This window comes from Corvus kubaryi, unplaced genomic scaffold (genome assembly GCF_017639235.1).
Source record: "Corvus kubaryi isolate FWS band 111438036 unplaced genomic scaffold, C.kubaryi_AGA036_p1.0 70, whole genome shotgun sequence".
NCBI classification, from domain to species: domain Eukaryota; kingdom Metazoa; phylum Chordata; class Aves; order Passeriformes; family Corvidae; genus Corvus; species Corvus kubaryi.
In genome coordinates, this window is record NW_024582058.1 from 5,422,187 (window position 1) to 5,447,788 (window position 25,602).

The 25,602-nt window shown below is 42.0% G+C and overlaps 1 long non-coding RNA gene across 3 annotated transcripts in view; it reads left to right on the forward strand.

The window, feature by feature from the left end:
• LOC121674743 overlaps positions 1-25,602 on the forward strand; it is a 178,868-nt gene that overhangs the window by 102,150 nt on the left and 51,116 nt on the right. For 2 of the 3 annotated variants that reach the window (XR_006019813.1, XR_006019812.1), the window contains exon 4: positions 6,255-6,366. The exons of the other annotated variant lie outside the window; for it this stretch is intronic. This is a non-coding gene — a long non-coding RNA (uncharacterized LOC121674743). The remainder of the gene's footprint in view (positions 1-6,254; positions 6,367-25,602) is intronic. 3 annotated transcript variants of the gene reach the window in all.

Below are 25,602 nucleotides of genomic sequence, written 5' to 3' on the forward strand. Positions count from 1 at the left end.
TTTTGTAACAGGTCTGGGATCATTCCTTCTTCTTTCACAAGCTGCCCTCATCTCTTCTGTACGTAAGTGTTTATTTGTATACAGCAGGAGACAAAAGCATTACAGCCCCACATGGACAGACATGGAATATTCCCATGGATTATGGATTTCACAAGTATTCCTTGTGACTGCAAAAGCTCCGTGGGACAAAACATGAAGAATTATGAAGACCAGCTTTCAAATTATTATATCTACTTACAGTTTATCGCCTACACAGGATCAGTTTGTTGGCTGTTTCAGCCCTTTGTGGGTTGTATTTAAGCTTTGGTGTTTGGTTTGGTGGCTTTTTACTGGTTTAAGTTTTCCTGCTTCTGTCTCATAGATTAAAAGCCTTCTGGCAGTTTTGTGTTGAAGTCGTTTGAGTTTGGCAGTTGGAAAAAAACCAACACAAACAAACAAAGAGCAAACAAAAGTAATTTGGGGTGAAATTGGATTGGACTCCCTCCTCTCCTCCCTGGCTGAGCTCTTAGCTCATGGTTGCTCTCGATGGCAGTGTCTAATCAAGCTCTGAGCTGAGGAACCTGCACAGGAGACCACAGAGAATCGTTTTCATGGAAACTCAGTTTAATATCCTGTCACTTTTGTTTATTATTTTAATAGAGCAGGATTTATTCTGTACTCACAAACTTCACATTATATTTGCAACTGTAATATTATTTGAAAGTGGTCCTCCAAAAACTCATCATTTGGGAAGTTAATGGGAGTTGTTCCAGCCAGTTGTACTGATACAAAAAAGTGTGTTTGCACCAAGAATCTGGGAATACATGAGCACAGCTGCACTGAGATGAGAATTCTCACTCAGGTCAGGAGTTTGGTCACAAGGGATGTGACACTTCTTGTGCACTTCATCTTTGTTTTCAGCGAGTCTCTGATCAGGAAATAGAGTTCATAATATATAATTTATGTGATTGTTTACACCGTGAGGCAGCAGTAGCAGTGCATCATTTGCAAGTGGTCTATAGATAGAAACATCTTTGCATGAATTAGTGATCAAATAAGTATTATTTGTTCAAATCAGCTCATGAAGAATTAACAAAGAAAAACCAAGAGGCCAAATGAATCCACTTAACATCTTATTGCAAGCAGTTCTGCCATCTCTAGTATTTATCATTTCAGTGCTGTGTTGTTGGTATCCTATCACATGAAAAGCAATAATACTTTTCTGTGGAATCCATGATCTTATTTCTAGGAAAATAATCTCCACTATGAGGCTCACAGATGTCTGGAGCTATTTGATTCCGTTTCTCTTGGCAGAAGGCGTTCCTGGTTTTTTGTGCAGGAGGAAGGAGGAACAGGCAGTGCTGGGAATGCAACTCACTTACAATGCTGCCTCTTTTCCTGTAGGATTGACAAAAATTGTTAGTTGCAGCATGATTAAATTCTAACATCCAGTACTGCTCTAACTTATTTGTTAGGCCACACCTAATTAGATAACGTGGAAACATTTCATCCTGGAGGAGATGTTCTCATGTTGCCTGATGCTGTGCAAGGTGCCGGAACTCTGGTTCTGCCGTTGGCATGGGTGTTAGGGCATGGAGATGACTGATGTGAGCACTGCAGCCATCCTGCTCCCTTTCCTCCTGCCTGGAGGCTTTGTGGCTCCAGGAGGTGCCGGGGTATCCCTCCCAGTGCCCAGACGGTGCTGGGTGGCCTCACCTGCAGCCCTGGGGTGCAGCCCCACAGGAGCAGGGGGGTGCCTGGGGAAGGTGTGCGGGGCTCTGCAGGCTCTGCTGGGAGCACGCAGAGACAAGAGAAGGGATCCTGGATTCAGTCACCCCAAATGGCTTGTGGAAAGCCAGGAGTTACTGCAAAACTCACTGGCAGTAAAGCAGCAAAGCCCTGGGGAAGGATGTGGGGGAGGCAGTGGTGGTGGTGAGGCTTTGATGGGCTGCTGAGCTAATCAGCCCGTCGGCTGCTGCAAAGGTCGTGTCACGGAGCTGACACAAACCTCCTCCTCCAAAGTTCTCTTCTAAGAATGCTGTAAAACCCCAGTTCAACCCCGTGGTTTTTACCACATGTACGAGCAGCAGATATTCTCACAGCACATCCCACAGAACTTTCCCCTGCCTTCTCTGTGGGAACATGGGGTCTTTGTATGTTGGAGTTGACACCGTTTGTAAGGACACAACACAGTGTGCCGCAGGAGGGTTCCCAAAGGTCAAGCACCCAAAAGGGCTCGGTTCTGCTGACTCTCACAGCCTCTGGAGCTGGACAGACCCATTGGAACCAGCTATGGGCACTGGACTCTCCTCAGAGCACCCTGCGGCCGATGCCCAGTGCTGACACCCTCCGCAGTCCTGTGGGTGACCTTTCTCTCCACCCTGATCCCCCAGCAGGGTGATGGTCACCCTGCTCCAGCCTTTCCAGCCTGGAGGTGGCTCTCAGGATCAGTCCTTCTCCTCATGCCCACCTGAGGCCTGAACGTGCTCTGCAGGGAGCCCAAGGCCAGAGGGCAGCAGCTCTCTGAGGACCTGAGCAGGTACCTTTCCTTCTCCTCTGCTCTCTCTCTGCAAATACAACTGTGCTTAACCTCTCCCAGCCACAGGCTGCATGTCTCTGGGATTTTCTCGGGCTAATACTGCTCCAGAAATCATATTATATGAGATAATAATCTCTCAGATAAGAGATGTTAATAACATATTCTGTGAAACCGATGTTCCGTTTCCACTCTGTTTTCAGCAGAAACCAAATACATCCCATTAAACCCAATGAGAACTGTAGCCAGCTGCCTTGACAGGGCACATTAGAAATACAGCTTATTTTTCCCCTCCTCAAATACACAGAAGGTTTATTGATAATATTTTCTGTTAGCCTAAAGCATCTTTTTTAGAAACAAGTGTCTCTCTTGTGGCTCTTTATCAGTGTCACTTCAAGCTGAAATGTTTGCAGAGCAGACCAGGAGTGCTTTCTAACCCACTTTGTGTAGATTTAAATGTATATATTATGCAGGGCAATGGGGGATCAGACTCAGTGGAGTATCTTCAGAAATAATTGAAAGCAGGACTTGTTCCTGGTGCTTTGTAAATAGTAGCAATAACTCTTCACGTTTCACACACTATTTGAGCTTTTAAAATTCTGCTGTGCCCTTCTGTGGCCAGGAGTGAAAAGTGAAATCCTTTCAGATCTCTTGTGATTTAGCAGACAGCTTTAAGGGGTAAGTCTGAGGTAAGGAGGAATAATTAACTTTTTCAGAAGTCACTTTCATCCAGGAGAATTTAAATCTTACTTTTAATCTTTCAAATTGATCATGAACTTTGCATTCGTTCTATGTTGTATAAAATTATGTGTTATAATATATAAGTAAGTAGAACTGCACTGTGGACAAAATGAAGTGTGGAAAGTGTTTTGGAGGAGATAGAAGCAAGTAAATGTGAAGTATATGAAAAATCTAATCAATAAGATAACAATTTCAAAATAAAAACATTAGCTGCTAGAGAGTCCAACAAATCACATCAGTTGTGTGGAGCAGCACCATTGGATGAAATTATCGAGTGGCGAGAAGCAGAACACATCAAACACAAATAATCTCTCCCTCTCATTTGTTTTGGTTTGTAGTTGAAGGTGTAGGAATTGCTTTCCCTGTCAAGATGGGGAAAAGGAGGAAAGGAGCACATGTAGCAATTGCAGCGCAGCACAGTCTGAGCCGTGTCACAGGTTTACAAAATGTCACCCTGTGCCATGGCAAATGAGCCACTGTCACGCCCTTAAACAGCCCTTTCGATCTCTCCTAATGCACAAATTATGGTTGTTGGCACGTCTCATTACTATTATCATGTGGAACATTGAAATGTTTTGCTCTCTGATAGCAAATTCCTAATAATTTACCTGCCTGAGACACAAAGAAAGAAATTAGGTAGAATGCCAGTTTTTTCTGGAGTTGTTTAATATTCCCTCAGTGGTATTTAACATACTTTGCTACAGGGATGCATGTTGAAAATTCAATGTATATATTTCCAGGACAAACTATATGGCCTTGGTTTGATCTAAAGCCCCCATGGCACCAGAGGAACCTGATGGAGAGGACAGACAGTGCAGCTTTTTGCCACTTAGCCAGCACAGATCAACAGGATGGTAGTGATACTTTCAGGCTGTGCTGAGAGGAAGATGAGATATTGGATGTAGTCCTGCTCAGCCAGTGATAAAGGTGTCACGGCAAAAATGGTGACAGCAGCACAGTGTCCCTCCCTGGAGGGTGGGTCATGTGCTATGCCAGCAGAATAAATTTTTGCAGCATTTTAAAACAAACCAAATGCTAACCCGTGCTTTTTTCAATCCTTCAGTCTGCCAAACAAACAGGAAAGATGAAAAATAGAAATCCGTAAGGTGGAGCTCTGTCAGCAGAGTGGCAATTTTTACATGGCTTGAAGGCAGGATGTGGATGCTCACACCTGGAAGCAGTCTGTCTGGGATTATCCAGGCAAAAAGGCCTTGGAGGAAGCTGCTGGGTCATGTTTTCCATATATTTGGAGGAAAATTGCATGTTTGCTTGGACCCCTCCAGCAGGCAGGACACAGCCGAGTAAGGGTGTGGAGAGGGCTTCTCATCTCCAGGGGGAAAAGTCCATTCCAGGGTAGGGAGCAGAAAGAAAACTACTGGAGCGCTGGGAACAGTACACAAAATCAGCCAGTGAGGAGTTTTGTCTGGGCAACTTTCTAAAGAGTATCAGAAGATAAATCACACTGTCCAAAATTAATAGACTCCTCAAGCACTTTAGTTTATTAACGTTCCTGGCGATTCCCCAGACGTTGAAGTAAGTTTGGTGAATTCCATCGTGCTTCTTAAGTGGAGAGAACATTTCCTAAGCAGTTTTATTGTCCTTTTAATGTCTGAACCTGAGACTATTAGGGCTGCAAAATGATTTATAATGATGTGCTAAACTGGAGTAATTTCAGTCATTTTATTAAGCCCTTTGTGGATGAGATGGAGAATTGCTGGGGCTGTGTTTTGTTTGAACACTCTCCCTGTGCCTGTGCAGAACACGTGCGCAGCTCCTCAAGAAGTGGGGATGCAAACCATATGGTAGAGCCTGGGATGCCAAAGTGCATTTCTAACCCCTTAGTGATAATTTCAATGTGTTACAGCAGCGTCTCCCAAAACAGTGAGAAACTCTTCCATGGTTTTAATGTATGTTATTTCTCATAGTGAAATGATCTGTCAGTAACAGTAGTGATTAAGTTACTGTTCCTAAAGAACAGCAGTCTCACTTTATTCCCTATCCATATTTTCCTTCCTGTGGCTCCCAAAGATCATTTCCTTTGAGGTCATGTTTGGTTAAGGTCATGTGATTTTATTTCTGGGTATTTTTCTCTGTAATTACCTGTAGGACAGTTACTTTTGACAATTAGTTAATATCTAAATGTGGTTTCTCTTTGAAATTCGGTTAAGGCTTTTCAGTTGTTTTTCCACAGTGTGCCAAGAAGACACATGTTTAAGAATATGCAGTTCTATGGTTCTGCAGGATCTATTATTTTTATTATTCATTAACTGAATTACAGGTTCTTTGGGGAAAGACATATTTTGAGCAGTTCCTTACTGAGTTTGGGTCACCATCTGTGAGGTGCTGGGGTGCAGAGAGCAGAGCAGGTGCAGTAACAGGCACTGAACTGAGAACAGGATGTGGAGAAATGCTCAGGTTAAACATTCATTGATTCCCTTTAACATAAGAACCTGGTAATGCTCAACATTGAGGCCACCTCTGGCAAACAGGTACTCTGAATTTAGCACAAAATCTTCCATTAATACTGAATTCTCAAATGCAATGTTAGTACTGCTTTCTCTACTTTTCTTTCCATACAGTCATTTGAATACTGCTTTTTGTTTTGTCCTCAGTTTTGAAATCTGATTTTCTTTCCTGACCAGTGTAACACAGGCTGTCACCAGGATAATTAACAAAGCACGAGGGATAATGTCTGGACTTTTCCAGTTACCTTTGAAACTATGAAAAGACAATTCTCTTCCACTGCTTTTCCCAGTTTTGTAAATGCTCCTCAATGTTCAGTTATAATTGTACACAAAATCAAAGGATCCTCAGGATCAACACCTTAGAAACCAAATTAATCTAAAATTGACTCAACCTGGGATGGAAGACACTAAAAAGAGGTAAAAGACAGTGCTACATATTCATGAGGTTTTACAGAGGTGAATATCAGAGTGATGAAAAGTGTATTTGAGTGTAAAATGCCCATGTTCAATTATCTCTTTTCAAAAATTCACAGGGCAGCACAGCAGCTTAGCAGCTTTTTGGGAGCACAGTTCAAGGGGGAAGATGTTCTGTCTCTAAGGCCATCCATGGTTGCTTTTCAGTGGCTGTGAACAGATGTTGCACAGGTAGGATTCATCAGACAAACGTATTTAGAGCTCTGTCAAGTCCATGATAGCTAAGAAACATTGATAAGGTTTGGGTTTTTTCTTTCTCTCTGAGGGATGCACGTTAAATTTTATTTCTTGTTTAAAAAAACTATCATCACTATGAAGAGTTTAACTTTACCATAGAGTTTCAGACCATATAGGAGGTGGTTCCAGGAATGGAGAGTTGTCTGGGTTTAGGGGGGAAAAAAAAGCAATTCCCAGCAATCTGTTGAAATTTATTAGAGTTTTTGTTATAACAAGGCCATCAGCTGCTTCTCTGGGTGCCATGGAAACAGGCATTGCTGCAAACAGGGGAGGCTGCTTTCAGCCCGTTCCTATGTCAGAAAAAATAAAAGAAAGAAAATAGGGTTTTGTGGGATGAGACATTTAAAGGACTCTGCCCGTGTCCTTAGCAGTGCACGTGGCCACTGCCCTGGCGGAGGGACCGGACAGACCTCTGACTGCTTCCAGTCTCATGAAACAAAACTGGAGCAGCTCTCCACTGATCTCTAACCACAAATAAATGGGCAGATAGGGATATGGCTGGTGAGCAGCCCAGCCAGTGTGGAAGGTGAAGGGATCTCCTTTCTAATTCTCTTGTGGTCCATGATGCAGCTTGAACTGCAGCTGAGGCTTCCTGGAGGTATTCTGGGCCCAAACCAGTCAATTCCTAATGATCTTCCGTAGGAGAGAAGGAAGAGGCAGGAGAGCACTGACATCACCTTGAACTCCTGCTTTTGTGTCTGTACTCAGCCCAAATTTTAGATCATTTACATGTTTCAGTGCAACCCCCTCTCCATATTCTTAGTAAAATATCGTAACAAGCAATTTCTCATTCCAAAAATAATCTGTGGGAATCAGCATAGTGGTTTTCCCATTAGAAGCACAGTAAGTGCCTTGTGCAGCAGCAGCATTCAGAGAGCATCTGTTGGGATTGTTGTCATAGAGATCCCAGGATTGCTGCACTAAATGTATAAGAGTCCATGCCACAATTCATGTGCTAAGTTTTATAGCTCTAATACATCCGCTGGAGATTTCCATCTGAAGTTTCCTCAGCTTTCCTTGCTGGGTGGGAGGTGGGATTTTCCCTTAAAACTCAGAGAATGAAATTAGAGAGATGAATGTGAGATTTTTGTAAGACTTAACATGTAAACAGTCATCTTAAAATATTGTGAAGTTGATAATGATCACATCTTTCCATAAGATTCATGAAAAATCTGGATTTCTCTCTGAGCTACGTATGTATTGTTTGTTCTTCGTGTTATTCAGTAATACAGTAACGTTATTCAGTAATACAGTGATTAATTATGCTTAAGCTGATGTTTTCCCAATTTCTTTACATTTGACTGTTATTATTGTTTCTGTGCTTATGTGAAGATGAAGCCAAGGAGACAGTCTGGAGCAACACATCCTTGCACTCCATGCTTTATCCATTTATTTCGATTTTCCATGATTTTCAAGGTATACTGGAAAATAATTTAAATAAATTGGCACATAGATCTGTATTACAAACCTTGAAGAAAACCTAAATAACTTTGGCAGGTCATAGAAAAAATTTTTTTAAAGCTATTAACTGTCTGTCAATTGCCCACTGCAGAGCCTTCAGCTGATTAGCTGCTTTCTGGCCCAGTGGAAAGCAATTGCACAGAAAACCTTGAAAACAAATCATTGGATGTAACATGGAAAACTTGATCTTTTTTAGGATATGGAGAAACAACAGCATTTGTTTACTGATAACACCAGTTAAACTGGCTGTTTAATTATGTGTTGGCCCTGCCATGTCTCGATGTTTGTAGGGATAAAGATGTGGGTTAACTGTGCTCTAAGTGGGAGACGGACTCTGCTTTGAGTTTCTAACAAATCTGATGCTGCCTCATCCAAACAATCACGGAAGCGACATGCCAGACTTGGCATAAAGATGTGCTTGGTGAAATCCCCCTGGGCTGAAGGAAAAGCTGTGATCACTTTTCTGTCTGCAAATGCTAAAAAGGGATAAGAGAACCCCCTGGGGCGAGGATCTGCTGGCTGTCATCTCCAGCTGGGCAGGAATTGGGCATTTATTCTGAGTTCCATCAGCTATCACATAGCACAGAGGGACAGACAGACAGACAGGCTCTCGTCAGCCTTAGCTGGGAGGTAACAGAGGCCACCACAAGATTTGTTTGTCCCAGGACAAGAACCCTAAAACTGCTGTCGCACCAAAGCCTGTCCCAGCCCCTTGGTGGGCGCAGAGCTGCAGTGGGAGCTGAAGCTGGGCACAGTATCCCTGGGCTATCACTGGGCTATCCCTGGACTTTCCCCAGCCAGTGGATCCCTGGACAAAACCAATAAATCCCGAGCTCTTGCAGCTTGCAGAGCTCTCTGCTGCCTGACCCAAGCCTCTTGTACCCATTTTAAATGCAGGATTGCATGTGGCGGGTTGGGCAACAGATGAGGGGAGGCTCAGAAAGGCAAGGACTCTGGTGTCTGTAAACACCCTTACCAAACCCAGTGGGCTTAATGCTGCTTATTTGGGGTGGGAAAGAGCATGGACAGGGCTCCCGTGGAAACAAACTGAGGATCACTTCGTTCTGATCTCTTGCACAGCACCTGAATATCATTACTACACATCCCTTCCTGTTAGAAAGGGGCAACCCCTTCACTTGAATTTCATCTACCATACTGTGTGAATATGACATTAAAAACTCTGGGTTTAGGAGATGTATTTTGCTGCAAGGAGTTCAAGCAAAATATTTCCTTTGTCTTTCTTCTCTCTCTCTTTTCACTGACAGGGAGGGGGGTCATGGTAATGGGATGACCAGGAGAGAGGAGCAGAGAGTCCGTCATTTGATCCTGCAGCAGCTGGGATGGAAGGGCTTGGGCTGTGTTCCCCATTCCCACAGCTCTTCTGGGCTAATACAAAATGCATAACTAAGCTCTGTCAATTATTTGAAAAGTAAAATAGCAATTAGAGGGGAGAGAAAAGAAGGATGGACGCCTTTGGCATGTTATCACTCTTCCTGCTGGGAGATGATTAAGCAAAGCGAGCAGCAGCTGTAGGGAGCCACCAGCCATCCTTCAGCATGGGATCATTGTCACTCAGTGCAGATGCCATTCCCTTCCTCAGCTGGGATGTTCCATTTATTTCAATTACTGGACGCAGTTGAGCTGAGGAAACATTTGCTTGTTCCTTTGTTTTTACATCTCTCCTATACCTGAAGTTTCTGGTACTTGTCTCATCATTAATATTTCTTACCACCGTGTGTCTTCTCCATCAACGAAGGTCATTCCCTATCAGCTCACACACCTAGAGAGGCATCATCCATCTTTCCAGGACAGTGTGAGGTACTCAGCCATACCTGTCTGTCTGACTCCTGTTTGTCTTGCCATCTGTCTTGTTCCCATGTGTAACATCTAATTAATGCCTATGGTAATTAATAATGCTGTGGGGTCTTTTCTATTACCTGTTATTGGTGCCAGTGGGAATAAATCAGCACATTGAACACAAAGGGAACTGTGGTATTCAGTGATGGAGAACGTAAAAAATGCACTTAGAGATTTTAAATATTCATAAAATAGAAGGCAAGGACCATAATTTTTAATAGAAGATTTTGTATAGTGAATAAAACTACATGATCCTACTTCTTTGTGGAGTACTAACAGGGCATTGTGTAGCTGAGGTCCCTGCACACACAGAAGACAGTTCAGTGACCAGTTCTGCCTTGGAGAAATAGTTGATTTGTATTGTTTTTAAGTTTAATTATTTGAAGGTTTTGACAGTGGTGTTTGGCCTTTTGAAATTGTCAGTTTGAAATGTACTGGTCCATAGAAAATTGCAGATTAAAGGTTGAATGCAGTTATTCTCCATGGATAATCTCAGAGCAAAACATTTGGCCATTGATGTCATAGCACATGGTTTCTGCTGCCAGCTCCTTGGATGATCACAAACAGGAGTATTCCTGGCTTAAAAGTCAGACTGATTTCTGCTTTTTTGCAAAATAATTCATTTTAGTGATTAAACAGACCTTTGCTTTTAGGTCCCCCAAACATGTAGGGGAGCAGTGCCCCAGTGGCACCAAAATCCATGCCTTGTGTCTATACGATCCAGGGAAGTGCAGTATTGATACCAGCTGCCAAGAGATCTGCCCCAGAACCAGACAGAAACCAAGCCAGGGGCTGGAGCAGGAATTCCCATCTCCCCGTGCTCAGTACCACTCACAGACATGTTTTGTTATTCCACACACATTTGAGCCAGCAGCAATAAGCACTTTACCCACTCAGATCTAAGAGATAACACAGGAGTAGTTGCTTAAACCCTGTTATTTTGTCTAGGATGCTTTAACAGAACTTCAGGAAAACCTTGCCCTTCGCTAGTGCTGTTAGGCTTTCCAGGAGAGTACCACAGAATGATTCCCAATTTTTAGTCCTCTGAAAGCTGAAGATATTTTACTAATTTAATTCCTATTCTGCTTACATTTTCATGCAGGATCAGGTTTCCCATTGTTGAGGGATATTTCTTTTCAGCTTAGGTCATTTTTTTTTAGAGGAAAAAAGTCTTTCTCATGCTGGGAGCTGTTTTATAAAAGAAAAATTACCTTTTCCACCATCAACTTTTCCAACTCCTTTGCAAAGATGAATTAAATCTGAATCTGTCTCAATTACTTGGGGATTGTATTTCATTGTAACTGATCCCATTTCATTATTTTTGTAGATTAAGCATAGGGGCTGGCAGTGTGACTTCAGAGCTCAGCTCTGGGTTTCTGAACTTGAGAGAAAAAGTGAAATAATTTTTTGTTTGCTTCCCTGTGTTGCTTTGAATGCAAAATCTTAGCAGGGCAAGAGGCAGTGGATATAAATTGATTTTCAGGGAATTCCAATTGTTTATTGCTGTGGGTTTTTTTGGTTGCTGGGCTTCTTCTTTGTCCAGCTGGACACAGTCCTAAGGAACCTGTTCTGACTGTGCTCTGAGAGGTGCTTGGACTGTAGGATCACCAAAGATGCCTTCCTACCTCAGCTTTTCCATGTGTCTGTGAATTATCATGAGGAGGAAGCTACAGACCTGCAAATGTCTGAACTCTGTGTTTATCACGTGTATCCCCTGCACCCCCCTGGCCTGATTAGTCAAAAATTATGAAAAGCAAGGGAAGTAGTTGGGAAAATGTTCCCAAAATTTCCATTTGCTTTCTGCCCTGATGGAGTTCAATGTTATTTAAATGTCACAAAAAATAATATGTGGAATATGATAGATGAGGTGCCCATTTCAGTGAGCTTACACACCCAAAACCAAATGCTGTCCATGCGTTTCTTAAATGTGATTTCAAAGAATTGTATTGCTCCTCCTCAGAGTTTACAATTAAGTAAGTGCAGGAAAAGTAGATAAATCAGAAAGTCAGCGATTGGAACATAGCGTAACATTTACTTTTTACGTTTCATGCCTGACTGTTATGTTTTTATTCCATCCTCTTTTGTCATATTTGAATGTTTAAAGTAATTATAATCCTGGCTGCAGCTTCCTGATGATTCCCTTCTAGTTCTTTTTTGTGATGTTTTGCACACATTCCTTTTCCCCACCTTTACCAAACCTTGTTGAAACCTCTTACTGCAGCCTTTTCCTCATGTCTTTCCAAACTTTCTTGACTGGTGTGTTGCCACCCAGAGAAAGGGAAAATTCATGGTTCAGGGGAAAATTCAATTGTTGTATATACTGGTGGGTCACTTGTCCCAGAATTACTTCAATAACTAGCAGTGATTTATTTATTTTTAGAAGAAAAAGGTTCTCCTGTTTTGTTTAAGTCATATGAAAGCAAAAGGAAAGATAAAATAGAAAGAGAAGGCCGCACTTTTCTTTGCTGATGATGCATTTGATGGATGTCTCTCTGAGGACCTGATTGAACTCGGTGTTATACCCCCCAAATGAAGATAAATCATTGGTGAAGGGTTTGTGGAGTACATGCCCAAAATCAATTATGCTCACATGGAGATCTATTAATCTATTTCTTCCTGTTCAGTCTACCCAGTCTCTTTTAAATGGCTTTTTATCATTCCAAACACAGGTTACTTTTTTAAAGTGGTGGTACAGTTCTGGTGGCTTGCATTAAAATCAGAGTTGAGCCTCATATGTGAGGAGCCCTTTCACCTCTTCTCTATGCTCAGCCCAATTACCTTAACTCAGTTTCATCCCATTTCTCCCAACAAAATCTCTGAGTCATAGGGACACTGACCCTTTCTGTAGAGGTTTGGCAGGGTTTGCCACCTTTCCTGTTGGTAACACAGCAGCCTGGCAAAGATTCCTGTATGAAAAGAACAAAGTTATGCATATATAAGGATGTACAGTTGAAAACACTGCAATGAAAAAGAGATATGCAGGAAATTGTCTCTATTGAATGGTATTTCAGGGAAATCCAGTGGAGTTCAGAGCCAGAATGTATCAGATGCTCTCTCCATTCCCAGGGAAAGATAATTTGATCACAGTCGATGCCTAATCAAGGAAGATGAAGGAGACAGAGCAAGCATTGACGGGAAGCTAAGTAACAGTTGGGAATTTAAAATTTTGTCAGGTTTTAAATTGTGAGGTCACCTTGTGTTTCTCAGCCAGAGACATGGTAAGAAGCTAATTCCGGTCCACTGCTTTCCAGCTAACATTTCATCATGTTAACAGTGTAAAAGGTTGTTGATCACACAGGTAGGCAAAGCATTCCGAATGAATCCCAAATCCTAGCAGAGATAATTTTCATTCTGTCAGTGAATGACTGGCATTAGAATGACCCACTAGTTCTGTCTCCAGACTGAAATATTGGCAGCTAACATGAACAAATCCTGCCAGTGAATTCCAGCACGGGATGGAAGCACTGGTTGGATTTGATTATCCTAAGGGCTTTTTTCAACCTAAATTATTCTAAATGATTCTATGAAATGAGTGGTGTCCATGCACTGTTTGTATGAGACCAAAAGCATTGCCATGATTTGGTGTAGTAAACAATAGCACTCTGATGACACAAAAAGCAGTGTCTTGGGTGATTTTTGTGGCTGTACTTGTAAGTTCAAGGAGCTGTGCACTAAAGCCTCTAAATCCCACGTGAACATATTGCCTGGGAGAATCCCCTGAAAGACAGGAGGCACTCAGGCATCTTTGCACTTAAGATTCCATGTTTTGCTCCAGGGCTGGATTTCCAACTTGTAGCTGGAAGAACAGTTCTTCAGGGACAGAATTCTTAGTCTTTAAAAGCACTGTCTAGGTAAGCAGCCCCAAGGATGGAGAAAAATCACCTTAATTTTAAAAGGTGGTGCTTTACAGCTCTGCAGGTGGACTTTCACTCAGACATGCTCACAGACATCTGTCTGAGACTTCTGGGGTTGTCCAAGGAAGTGTTTGAAATGCAATTTTTTTTCCTTTAGTAGCTCTCTAGAGAATATCAAAAAGAGCTAAGAGGAAGCAGCATGGAGAGGGCATCCAGCCCCATGGCACCCCAGAGCTGTGGCCCTTAGGAATTCTGCTGATGTGTATTGTGGAGTTGTATTTGTAAAACGAGGGGCCCTCACAGATCCCTCTCCTCTGCTGAAGTGAATTAACATCCTGTCATAGACCCTTACCAATTATCTGAGCCCTGGGCTTGGGTGCAGAGTTCCTGTCAATAAAGCCTGATAAACAAGTGCAGTACTTGGAGTGTTTAAGAACTCGGCATCGGTTTCGTGGCTTTGAATTTCATTGGCTTTCTAAGCAGAATTGGACTTTTGCTGGTAATTCATTCAAAGCAAGTAGCTGGTGTATAAATCCTTAGTTCTGTGGTAAAGCCCGTGCATACAAAATTAAACTGGATGAAATCTACAAGCCTGTGGGTGTTTTGGGTGAGTTTACAGCTTTTATACTCAGCCTTGCTCCTGATGGGATTAATAAATGTTTGGGATTGTTGCAGCTGCAGTCAACTCCTGTAATATATTGATTAGCAGTATATTGACAAAAATTGGTCTCTCCGTTAATAAGAAACAACACAGTGATTGATAGGTTACAAAAGTTACACAACGTGTGCAGACAGATGTTTGGGGAAGTGACACATCCCACACAGTCAATAATGCTGGAAATTGGAGCAGAATTCTCCAGCTCAGCCTTGATTACCTAGCAGAAAGTGATCCTAGGCTTTTAGGTAAGGACTAACCTATTTTCATTTATTATTATTATTATTATTAGAGTGTATTTTCTAGCCCATTGCCATCAGGGCTACAAAAGCGGTTTTCTCAGATTGTGCCATCAAGACTGTCTGATTCCAGGTAAATCCAGTGTGGCAGAGCAAGCACTGAAACTGCCCTCAGCTCTCTAACATGGTTCAAGTCAAAACCATTTTTGACATCACTTCAGCATGACGTGAGAAAGAAATCTGTTTTACATATAGGGAGATGACTTCAGAATACATTCCATGAGCTTTATTTAGTGTAAGGAGATTTTTTTTCCGCATGAGTTGACATAGGAAAGGGATATTAGAGAGACAGGCTGTTTCCACACCTCTTTCAATCTGTCAGATAAAACCACAGAGGTGGTTGTTGTTGTTGTTGTTAGATTTCTAGTTTGTTTTCTCAGTTTGTGGATGCCATTCTGATAAAAAAACACCTCTTTACAAATGTAAGAATTGAGCCCAACTATCAAACTTGTCCAGCTCCACTCTTTCTGGGTTTTTTTGGTTTTTTTTTTACTTAATGTAGGAAGAAAGGGGCAGAACCAACAGAAAGGAGTTGGACCTTATTGAGAGAAGGAGAAATAAAGGAACACCTTTTTTTGGCTGAAACCTGGCTTCAGAGAAGCCTTTACTTTCTTAGCGCTGCTTAGGTCTGAAAAGATCTATTCATAGTAAATTCTGGCCCGGGAAAATGATTTTCTAACATACTTGGCTTTTAAGGCCTATTTTTCATTTTCCTTTTGTTCTGTGGCAATACATATATCCAAACCTTTGCAGGGAAGCTTCTCCTGTTCCCTGACCATCCCCCTTTACGGATAAGGCACTGAGTGGACTTTTTCCCAAGACAGAATTGAAAATGCTGCAATACAGCCTTCAGTAATGACACTTGGTATCACATTTCCAGAACCCTGTACCATTTTTGCTTTCACTGTGCAATGTTTTCATGTGGGTTTTCCCCTAAATCACTTAAAATGCAGCAACCACAAGACTCCACGTGAGTGAGGGCAGAGAAAACCAGTCCAAGGTGGCTCAGTGAAGAGTTTAAAGTGAAGCTTTATTCTTCTGAGCCCTACCAAAGAGCTGAAAATCCTCTCAGTGACTTAAGGAGAGTAGATCAAGGTCTAGGGACTCGTCAGTGAAGCATTTTCAAAGTAAGGATGGGAAATACTATCTGTACACAGAAGGAGCCTCCTGTCTTGAAGGATGAAAAGAAAACAACCATGTGGACAAGGGGTTTGCAACACGAGAAACCACCAAAACCTGTAGATTTAATTCTGTGTGGCTTTCTACTAGAAATAACATAAAATGCAGTGCACACAGCCCTCACACATACATACACCTGGCTAACTCATGGCACATGTGGCATTGGCTGGGTGTGAATTTAATAGACCTACACTTAGTTGTTTCATGTGGCCATAGTCCTACCCAGTCCATCTGGGATATATGTACAAAGAAAACAAAAGCCCTCACAGCATTTCATTGGTCTTTTCCCCATTTCTGTTGAATCATTTCTGTCAGCTTACACGATGACAGTTCTCAGACATGGGCATTTGCTTCCTTTTATTCATTGCAGGAGTATTTAAATGTCTGATCAGCCCTGAGTGTATGGCCAAGAGGACAGAGGGGCCTCTGGGGCATCTCCCCTTTAGGACTCACTGATTTTTCAGGTCCCTTCATCAGCCTGTGGTTCAGCTACAGACAAGGGGGTTTGTCCTGCATTTGCTGAACTCAGTCTTTTGTCTGGACTGATGTGAAAGACAAGTAACACTTGAAAAACCTCTGTTGTGTCAAAAAGATGCAGCACTGGGTAGGTTGTTAGAGCTAGTTTTAGTCAAAGTGGAAACTGGGAGTAAAGTGAGCAACTCGTCTGACATTTGGTACAAGGATCACACTATAGAAAACAGAATATTATCTCCCTCATTGTCAAAGGAAACAAATTACATACTCTGGATTAAACACAATTTATGGAGGTGATACAAAGATTTTACAAAACTGCAGGGTAAGAACAGGTGAACAAAATCAAGGGGCTGATTGCAGCACATCCAATCAAGTAACTGCCCTCAGCTGTGGGGGAGCCCCAGGAGCCTGAGGCATCACCACCTGCAGCTGGGTGTGCTCCCCTGGCCAGGCTGCATTCCCCCTTCAGCAGCCAAACTGGGCAGTTCTCCTGCTCCCTTTGGGGTATATTCCTGTCCCTGCATGCCTCATGGCTGTGGGATATTCCTGTCCCTGGATCCTACATGGCTGAGCGTGGCAGCTTCTCTGTGAGGGCGGCAGCCAGGTAAGGGCCTGAGGGCTGAGCCATCTTCGTGTGGGGCCTGGTTTAGGCAGGAAAAGGGAGCTGTTATTCGGACAGGAGAAGTTTGTGGGTTTTGTGAACTTGAGGGTTGTGTATGTTCATGCTTTGTGAGGTTTATGAGGTTTAATTTAATAGTCTGGGTATTTGAAAGTACTGGGGTTTGGTGGGGGGTTGTGTTTGGGGTTTTTTGTTGTTGCTTTTGCTATCAAGTTTCTTCTGTTAAAATATTTAAATTAGGAACAATGTGTATGAAAAACTTGCTTTCTTGTGCAATACCCCTGAAAAAGAAGGCCTTTATGTAAGGGGGAATTGTTTGTTTGGGGCTTTTGGGGCTTTTTTTCCCCCAAATGTTGGTAATGGAGGACTGAGGGGAAGAGGTGTTTGCTATGTGAGGGAGAAAAGGTCCCTCGTGCCTAATTGAGTGAGGGTGGAAACACTGTGGCTCAAAACAAAGCCCTTGTTACTGTTCTTTGGTCTCGTCTGAAGCGGCTTTTCCTGCCTAGTAACCATAAACACAATTTGCAGTGGCTTATCTTGCTATAAAAAATAAAAAGGAACCATTTGCATCTACCTTATGGCTTGTGTCTTCTGCTCTGCAGAAGTACTTGGTGCTGGTAGCTGCAGTTAACGAGATCAGCTGGGAATGATGGTGGGGATGGGTCCTTGGAGGAAGGGTTCGAATTGTGTTAGTGGCATTTTTGCCATGTGTATTAAATATTCCTAAAACATTTATCATGTTTGAATGTAAATAGCAAGTAAAAATATGCAAGAGCTTGTTAATATTTTCTTCCCCTGAATGTCTTGCTTATGAAATGGACCATTACTGGCTTCTGTTTGCATTCATTTTTAATATGAAAATAATTTCACTAGTTGGAAAATTATTAATAGTATTTGTGAAGCTGTTTAAATGAACAGAACATGTGTTTAATGGTTTGTGGACATCCAAGTTGGAGCAACTAAAGCTTTGGTATAGAACCAGTGCTAATGGGGTTTTGTATTAAAAGCCCATTTAAAAACACCTACCAAAAATAGTATCTTACAAAAGGAAATTGGTAGGTGCATGGCTAGGTACCATATAAGTTTTTAAACCTATAAAATGGGTTTTCATAATAATAAATTGAGGTTTCTTTATTAAAAAACAATCTCTTACCACAATATTATTCATCATTAACACTTGAACCTCCTCCTATGCTCCAGAACTTGCAAATCTGAGCTACTTCCGTTTTACAAAAATAAGCTACCAAAAAAAAAAAAAAAGAGAGAGAGATGTTAAAATATACTCCTAGTACCTTTTGGTAGCTTAAGATCTGTGCTTCTGGCTTTTTCCTCTCCCTTCCTTTCTGTTGAGAGTTTTTGTAGAGCTTCCTTTTTGTCATTTTTCTTCACATCTACTGTCTTTTTGTGTTCCCTGGAGGGAAAGCCAAATGCCAAGCTGATACATAATTACAAATACACGTCGCAGTATTCCGTTAAGACTGTATTTCATTAAAAAAACCCTCTCAAAATCCCAAAGCTATCACAGCTAATGATGTTTGATGCCTGCTGATTGAAATTATGGCTAACAGAATAATAGCTGTTACATGTGCTTATTTGGCTTGTCATCTCACAGAATCATGTCTGAGAGATGCATTTAACTCTGACCACAGAGATTCAGTTCCATGGAGACCAACTTTCTGTTTCGTGGTAGTTTCGTGATATTTTGGGAAAAAAATCAGGAACAACCATCTTTTAAGATTAATTGTCCCATATATAACTATTGATTACTAGTAGGTTGAGAAAATAGTTTCATTTTTCTCTTGATGACCTCTTACAGCAGTGAACCAGGGTGAGCTCACAAGGACCCACCACTGCATAGGCACCTCTTAGAGGGATAAAAGAGCATTTTAAATGGATGGTGGAAATGGCTGAAAGTGGGGGTTGCTGAAGAGTAATTCCAAAGTCTGGATTTATTCTGTTTGGCAGGCGGCAAGAAACAGTTAAAATGGACAATGCAAAGCACTGAAGGTCAGAGGAGAGCATTTTGCTATATCAGCATCCTTTGATGCTTTAATGAGCATTTTTTGATTATTCATCCAATTATATAATACCTTAAACTGATTTTACTTGCAAATATATTGCCCATTCCCGAGCCAAATGTGCCAGAGGACTCTGCAGTTTTTCATTTCCACAATATTTCATGACTTTTAGTGAAGTCATTATAATAGTGGCCTTTACTTTTCACAATAAATCCCAGGCATCAATTATATACTTAGAAATAGGAGACATTATTTGTGACTTTGGAGATGATAATATAGACGTATTTTTTGTCTTCAAAAAAAGAACTTTTTGTGCAGTTATGAGTAGTGACTTTCTGGGACTGAGTTAATGAAGTCCTTAAATTTGTGCTGGGTCAGGATCTGCTCTGGTGTTGCTCATCTCTTACACAAGAGTTTAAGGTGTACAAGAGGCTTTGCTTCTGTACCCCTGACTTTGCTGGAAGTGATGCCCAGCATTTCCCAAAAGGAAACTGGGTTCTCGGCTCATCTTAATTTCCACTGCTGCCCCCACCCCAGGCTGGAGGGCTTAAATTGCTTCACACGATGTAAAATGCTGCTCTGCAGGGCTTGGGTTTGAGCACCCACCTTAGCAATTACAGAGCCTCTGGCACTTGATCTGGGAATATGCTGTGTGAAGAGAGGATAAAATGTGCTGTTTTTAGCTGGTGTTGATGGTGCTCTGTTTTAACTGTGTCTGGCAGCTGAAGTTTGGCCATCTCCAGGCTCTTCCTCAGAAATTAATTCTGGGCTATTATCCTCTTTGGTACTTTTCTCTTTCTTTTTCATTTAAAATCCAAACTAATGACCTTGGCTAACATTCTTTCCCAGGTTAGAGAAATCTTCATCAGCCTCATGTGTAGTTGTGTTAATTGTGAGCAGCTGCATTGTGCCCAGCCGATGAGAGGGTTGTACTGAGGCCTTCTACCTGCAGCCCAAAACAAGTCAGTGATTAAAAGGCAGCATCCTCGGAATTAGCCTTTCTGCTCCCTGGAATTGCTGTTCCCATGGTATATGCTGAGATGCAGGAGGCCAGGCCCTTCAGCATCAATCACACCAGTGACTTGAGACATGGACTTGCAAAACAGTGATCTGCATAATCTTTCTTTCTGAAGCTGTTACTGCCATGTTGGCTTTCTCTGATGGAAAGCCAGCAGTTCTGCTTCCCCTCAGAAATTATTATCAGATGGAAGGAATAAATCACAAGAGAAATTCTTGCATCAAAGCTGCAGAAGGCAGCTGTTACAGGAATTTCAGGGAATATCTGCTTCTGTGGCCTGGCTGCAAAAGCTGTTTGATCCAAATGCAGTGGCAGTTGGGAAAGACAAGTACAGAATCATTAGCTCCGATTTTCAGCTGTTTGACTGGTTTATTTTCTAGCAGGCATTACCCTTTTCCAGTGGACTGGCGCAGCCTTTGTTTTTCCATGTGTGCCAATTCATTTTATGATCCTCGAGGATCCCTAGCTCCTAGACTGTAGCATGCTGCTGACAGGAGCTGCAGTATCTCTTACCCCAGGAGCAGGAATTGTGCATGCAGAGCGAGTACTTTATAAATGAGAGTCCTGCCAGCTTGAGCTATCCTTGGGATTTAATAGATGTCCCCAAAGCAAAGCAGATGTCTTGGGCCTTGCACAGAGCTGTGCCATTGTTAATAAAAACAGTCTTGGGCTCTCTAAAGACCTTCTCGTAACCCTGCAGGGCAAACCTGATACTGCCAGTTCTTTGTATGGATTGTTTTCCAACCCTGGGCTCTGAGGCTGCAGCCAACAGGTTTCAAGAGTGCACCCTGCCAACATTTTCCAATTACACGTGGTACAAACACAGACTTCCATGTATTGTATAAAAAAAAAATCTCCTGTCTGATCCCTGAAATCTCCAAACCAGAGGAGTTAAATGTTTCATAATGAGGGCTAAGAATGTTCTTCTGTGCTGTAAATCATATTCCTGCATTTCAGTGTGTTTCATGTTGGGCTGTTTGTTTGCCTCTGGTGTTTACTTTTGTCCCATTCCCCATCAAATAAGAGCAGCTAGAATCTTGAAACATCTTCTCTGTCATATTTAGCTGGTAGCACACTTTGCAGTAGAGGGAATTTCTTGTTTAAGAGCTTAAAAACAATTATTTGGGTGAGTAGTATTGATCTGAGGATTGTGTTCAAAGTACAAGTGCGTGTAAACTGGTGGGTTTAGAGATAGCAGTTGGTACATGGCTTCAAGTAATTCACTTCAAAATGGTGCTCGAGTGTTATTGTGGACTCTGCTGAGTGTTTTATGTTGTGTTTGGAGATCTGTATTCTCCGAAGAGTTGCACTGCATGATTTACGTAGAATCAAATTATATATACTTTGGTGGTGGAAACTGCCAGCAATGAGAGTGACCCCTTTCCTCCAGCTGATATTAAAAACATTCTTTGATAGGATGGGAATTACTCAAATACTGTGATTTTTATAAAAGCTTGAAAGTAGGTGAGATGTTCTGCTGCTGTGTGGGAGAAAATATATTATTTAACATAAGAAGCTATGCCTGGCACATTAAAGAGGGTTGGTTGGCTTGAATGCGTTTGAATTCTTTATCATGACAGTTTGTGCTGCTAATGAGCTGCTATTGGGAGTGAAAGCCATTTTGCAGACTTGCTTCCTCAGCCATTTTGCGTGGTAATGAATCCCCTTCAAGCTTGGGGCCATAGGATTTGCCTTTCCCTCTCTCCCGTTGAAGGGGACCCCTCACTCCGGCAGAAGCTGCAATTAGAGCTTTGCTGGAAGGGCCTGTGCTATCCTGTATATGCACCTCGTGGGTGTGGAGTGGGAAAGAAGCCACTCAGTGAGCAAGATGCACGCACTTGCCTTCTAAAGTTACACAGAGCAAAGTTTTTCAAGGCCCTAAAGTATTTTATCCTGCATTTATTTCTATTATTATGAGTTATATATCATGCATTATAATCCATACTAGGCTGTATTTTCTCCTGAATCTGTACTGCTTCTTGCTTTTACTCTCATATGGCACATGCAGGTTCATAACCAAATAAGCCCTTTCCCTTCTGGGTAATGCCTTCCTCTCTCAGCTGCTTCCCTAGGGCCTGCACAATACAACACACACACCGTGGTCCTGAAAGAAAAGCATTTCCCCTGTGCCTCCAGTCAGAACAGCAAGACATTTAATCACCTGTCAGGCCTATCTGATAGGCTGGCACGTTTAAACCTTAAATCAAAATGGGGTTTGGTGTTTGGGTTTGGTTGGGTTTTTATTTCCTTTTTCCCCCTACACTAAAAAACCTCAGGCAGGGAGATGTGACAGCTCTGCTTAGCACCAGCACGAGCAGCGCTCAGGGATGTGAAGGGACAAGATCTCTGCTGTTGGATTACAGCAGCACCATCACAGTGATCTATATTGCTCATTATCTACTTTAATATTCCCTCGGAGTGCACCAGACGTGATGGATTTTATCATCAGCTGGTATCTTTCATTCAGCTGCATTTATTTCACCAGGACTCTACAGATGTCTGCAAACCAGTACCTGGCCTTAGATGTTAAACAAACAGAAATATGGTGTCTGATCAAATATGCTGCTGAGGTATCAAACTTTTTTTAACCTCCCATTTCCAGTTTTAATTGCCTTTTTTCCTTACAAAATGTCATTGTAAATGATCTCTCTCCCCTTCTGCCTTGCCATGTAGAGCAGGAGCTTTATTTTTTAACAGCAGCTATCACAACGCCTCTGAAAAAAAGAATTGATTACAAAATTTTTTAAGGATGGCTGTTTTCCTCTAAACAGGAAGCAGATAGAGCAACATACAAGTATTCTTCATAAAAATCATTCAGCTGCAGTTAATGAATGTGAGCATAGGGGGATCAATCAGCCACGTACTGGAAATGGTACAGAAACACCTCATGCCAAGAGCTCACCACAACTTCAGCTCAGATGCCTGAACAAAGTAAACCCATAATTTAGCCCCCAAATCTTGTCAGATGCTGGTACAGGTAAATCTGTGCTTGTGTGGCGTGTGGTTTACAGCCAGAAATACGGGTTTGAGGGGGGTTGCAGGGAGCCTCCAAAAAATCCCCTCAAACCTTCAGCTCTTCTGGAGAAACTTCATCAATGCAATACCAGGATCTGCTGAGATGGAAACCTGAAGCTTTTGAGGGCTGGTTAGTTGATTTTCTCCAGCTAGAAATATCTTCAAATGTTCCTTAAATCACAGAAAAATTTAATGCAATTTTCCATGGAGTGAAGGAGACTGTGCTTACCTAGTAGTGACCTGCTTGCCCCATACCAAATGGTATTTGACTTCTGTTTTCCAAACATTTGGTCTAAAATGAAATGCCATGTTTGGGTTGGTGTTGATTGAGTTTGGGTGTTTTGTTTGTTTGGGGGTTTTGTGGTGGTGGTAAAAATTCCTTTGATTTGCTTTGTGACTTGTTTTTACATTCCTGCTGTTAACATTCTGTCCACATAGCTCTGGATTGGAATGAGTATTTGTCCCTCGATACCAACAATCAGGGAAATTTTTATTCCTGGCTGCAAGTCACTTCATTCAGAAGTGCTTTTTAATTGCAAGGGGCTTCCACTAAATGGGAGATAGCTGGGATTAATTTCTGTGTGGAGCAGCTAATCGTGTTTAATATTCGACCTTGCCTGCCATTGAGCTGCCAGAACCATCAGGAACAAACATGAAGTCTGGCTGGAGCAGCTGAGCTCATGCTGGCAACCATTAGGAAAAAAAAAAACCAAACTAGCAAAATCTCAAAATTTATGGGGGGGCTGTGAGGGCATTACTGTCTCCTCAGCCTCTTCCTCAAAAGCAGAGATGAAATTTCTGTCTGTGGCACGAGAACAGTGCAGGGAGTAATAATATTGTGAAGCTGTGGCTGATTTTATTCCTAATTGAGGAACAGCAGAACTACTGTAATTTTCCCTAGTCCTGCTTGCCTTAGGCCGGAGGGGTAGAGCAGCTACTTGTTTCCATGGAGATGCTTTTTTAGCAGGAGAACTTGGCCTCCTGTTTCTGAGACAGCAGAGAGCTGATTTCCATCACTGCCCTTGGAAGGATGTTGCGAGTGAAGGGGTGTCTTTCATCCTAAAGCTTGAGGGGAGAGGTGGGATGTTAAAAAAGGTCATCAGCAGTTTGGGATTTTACAGTTCAACTCCCAAAAGTCATAAATCCCCTTCATATCTGGAGCTGGCAAAAATCTAAGCGTGGATGTCCGTAACAATCCTGTGGCGTTATGAAATGGGAGATGTAGCACATGAGAGAGTAATGAAAGCGGCTTGTTGTTGTGGGATTTTTGGGAATGTTTAGACTTGGAATCAAGGCCCTTTGCAGAAGAAAAGGGAGACAGAAACATAAAGGGTGGGTTATATTGGCTTACGTTAAACATATTGTTATCTTAAGGTTTTCTTGAAATTCCTAGTCCTTGAATCTCAAAACTAATGGGAGAGTCTGGGCTTGGAAAATCCATTGAAACAAAAGGGAGAAGGTTTCTCATTGGCTTCAGTGCAAATACCTGTGACTCTGCTCTTACAGCAAATTAAAGACTTTGTGATGTGAGGTGACATTATTGATGAAAATTGAGACACTGCTCCCATGGAAATTAATTTCTTTCTGTTGGCATTAGTAAAAGTAAGATCAGGCTCACAAAGGTAAAAAATTTCCCTTCTGTTGGAAAATTGAAATGAAAATCAAAGCCAAAATCTGGATAAATCTTTCAAAGGAATGGCATGCTAAATATCTATTGATTATCTGTGCAAAACTTGTAGAACTCATCTAGTCCGAGTTTTCCCCCATTCCGGTTTCCAGGCAAAATCCAGTCCGGGTTTTTCCCCATTGTCACTCCCTGCCCCGATTCCCAAGATTTTTCTAAGAGGAGTAAGGGGAAAAGTTCAAGCTGATTTTTGGAGGGAAGTTGGGGCGAGGTTTGGAAGCATCTTACCCTTAGTGAGCATTTCCATTGGCAGCAGCTGCTTCCCTCTTGCCTAAATTTTTCCAGCTAATTGTGCTTGTGGCAGAAACTCCGTGTGAGAATTTTCAGCCAAAGCGGCCTCAATGAGGAAAACAGCAAATGCAGACAAATCCAATACAGCACTTTATCCTGCCTGACAGTGATAATTACTGGCACAGGTATCCAGGCAGGATTCTACCAAAATGTAGATGCTCTTCAGTGCACAGTATTCAGGTTTTCCACTTCAGGATAAAACCCAATAAAAACAGACCCCTAGGAGATCAGTATGATTTCTAAATGCTTATTCCTCATCCTGTACTAATTTCTGTGGCCGCATTTGTATTTTCTTAAACAAACCATTCAGTCATTTTGAAGCCCCCAAGTAACTGAAAATTCTGAGGTGGCATCTTTCTAAGGAAATTAGAGCAAGGATGAGCATTGTACAGTGCTTCAGGCTCTGCCCAATGTCATCTTTTCTCCACGAATAAAGCCAGCATGCTTTCAAGGACTACACTTCCAAATATCCCATTTTTTAGAGGAATTACCAACAGAGAAACCATTCTTCATCTTTAATTAGTTAGGAGAGAGACTGCCAGCAGCAGGAGCCCAAGCACAGACCTTTCAAATGACAGCAGTTTCTGGAGCCAGTATCTACTGGGGTTTGTTCACAGCAAACAAGGCCTGAACACTCCCAATTACAGATGTGTCCAGGACAGCTCTTAATGAGATGGGACCCCTCTTGCCTTGGCAATGAAGCTGCTTCTCTTGGCAGGATAAAGAAAGCTGCTCTTGGAATAAGG